The sequence below is a fragment of the Molothrus aeneus genome, chromosome 14 (assembly GCF_037042795.1).
Source record: "Molothrus aeneus isolate 106 chromosome 14, BPBGC_Maene_1.0, whole genome shotgun sequence".
Lineage (NCBI taxonomy): Eukaryota > Metazoa > Chordata > Aves > Passeriformes > Icteridae > Molothrus > Molothrus aeneus.
Window position 1 is genome coordinate 7,712,694 of NC_089659.1, and position 2,296 is coordinate 7,714,989.

The 2,296-nt window shown below is 46.7% G+C and overlaps 1 non-coding gene across 1 annotated transcript; it reads left to right on the top strand.

The window, feature by feature from the left end:
* On the top strand, positions 1–74 carry TRNAK-CUU (transfer RNA lysine (anticodon CUU)). Its single transcript has one exon. It is a non-coding gene; the product is annotated as a tRNA-Lys (tRNA).
* The last annotated feature ends 2,222 nt before the right edge of the window (positions 75–2,296 follow it).

The following is a 2,296-nucleotide window of genomic DNA, read 5'->3' on the forward strand; positions in this document are numbered from 1 at the left end:
GCCTGGCTAGCTCAGTTGGTAGAGCATGAGACTCTTAATCTTCAGGGTTGTGGGTTTGAGCCACATGTTGGGCACCAAAATATTGAGATATGATCCCAATATTACCAGATGGAATGTGCCTGGGCTTGTCTGGCCCTTGCTTCTTGACCAGAGGTGGCAGCTGAGATGGTTTTCACCTCAGAGATGCCTTTGGCTGGCTGGATGTTGCAGCTGGGTGCTTAGAGCAGGTCCAGGCATGCAGGAAGGGGGGAAGGCTCAGGGGACAAGTGACACCTGGATAGGCCCATGATCCCAGGGCTGAGAGCATCTTTTGAACTTTTGCCAATCAGACGATGCCCTTGCTGGAATGCCAAGATTGATGGACAGCTCTCAGCAGGGGCAAGGGGAGAGGAAGGGAGAAGGTATTGGCCCACCTGGGAAAGGAACTGGGATAGCTAAAACAGGATATTGCATCACACTGCAACAATCCTCTTTTAACAACTGTTCCTCCATTGCATTTAGTAGTTCTTAAGAGTATCTTTGTTCCCCTAAAATTGTCGTGTCACCTATGCAGTGCTCCACAGGAAGATGGCTGGTATTATTGTCTTTCCTGTGGTTGCATGAGAAGTTCCACATGAGATTGGAATACTGTATTAATCTGGGACAGTAGATCATGCATAGGGATTGAAGGCTCTCAATTACAATATGTATTTTGCAAGGATGAGGCTGTACAAAACATGCTTGCAGTGAGCTTCAGCAGATCCCCAACTTTGTGACTCCCCACAGGGGATCCACAATAGTCAGAGGTAGAGAGATGCCTACATGACTTGCATCTTAGGAAAACCAGGCAGGAAAGTAGGTTTAAATGCTATCAGAAAAAGGAGGTGGGACATAAGCTAAATGGCTTATTAAAATCATCCAGTGGCAGAGCTCTAGGTTCAGTGTAGAATTCCTGGCTGTCAGCCCACCAATGCTAACAATAATCCCAAGCCTCCAAGGTACAGAGCTGAGGTCCCTCTGTTTCCTGCAGGTACCAGGCAGCACGTGAGACCCATTGATGGCCATCACAGGCAATAGGTTGTGCCACCAAGGAAAACAACTGTCTTGGAGTGACTGTATGGGACTGTATCCCCTATAATCTGTTTTATGCCCAGACATGGCTGCTGTAACTTTAGGCCAGGCCTGGGGCAGGGGGGAGCCCCTTTTTTCAGCAGGATTTCACACAGCTCCTGTACTCAGCCCTGCAGGGAGGGTGTGTGTGCTTGGCTTTTAGCTGGCTCTTGTTTGTGAGCTGAGGAGGGGGTTTCCTGGGACTGCATACAGCTTCTCCAGTAATTTCTGTGGCTTCATCTGGAGCTGTTCAGCTTAGCTCCAGTCCAAAACACCAGACCTTCACTGGGGGGCTGCAGGGGCTCCGCATCCCGGACCTTGGGAGAAGCCAAGCACGACCCTAATGTCACCAGCTTTCTCCACAGAGAAAAGGTTTTAATATCTAACATTATTCGTTGGTTTTCCCATGCCTGCATGCACTCTCTGTGTTAAATAAATAGTTTTTTTCATTTTCCTCCAAGAAATTCCTTTGTTTGGTGGGGGGAGGGACTGTGAAAGCTGCCTTTTTTCAGAGGAGACATTCATTCCAGGACATTTCCTCCTAACTTGTCTGAAACCAAGACAAATTCATGAGGAGCTGGTTTGAAACTAAAGAAGGCAGTTCTGTCTTCTGCTCCCTGCAATCTCTGCTGTGTTGGCACAGTAGTGGCAAAGTAGTTGAAAGCTGATCTTTATAAAATGTCTCTCCAAACATTAGCTTTCAACCATGCAAGCCTGATTTTTCACACAGAGGAGGCTGGGAGTAGCAGAAGTGCCTTTTCAAGGATGAATTTTGCTTGAGCTGGTCATGAAACTGCACCCTGAGGGCTGCTGAATCAGGTTGCTTGTAAAAGTCAAGAGCATTTTGATATACAAGATATTTATGTTCCTCTTGAAGTGTTATAATGAGGATAGAGTGATAACATCAGGGAAACGGGGTCACAGAGCAGAGCCCTGGGGAAGTGCATGCCTGGCTCCTCTGGTGCTTACCCGGGGATGTGTTTTGGTTACCAGCTGCTAAACATAGCAAAGCTGGAGCTGCAGTATCATTCTCCTGAATGTCAAAAAGTTTGTTGTGCCTTGCTGGAGAGCACATCTCTGTAGTCTTAATCAGATGTAATACTGAAGCTCTTGAAAAGCACAGCTCTGTTACCGTCACAGTGCTTTTATTTAATTTTACATTCAGGAGGAAGTATTTGTTGAAATTAAGCTTTATTTCCCAAAGATG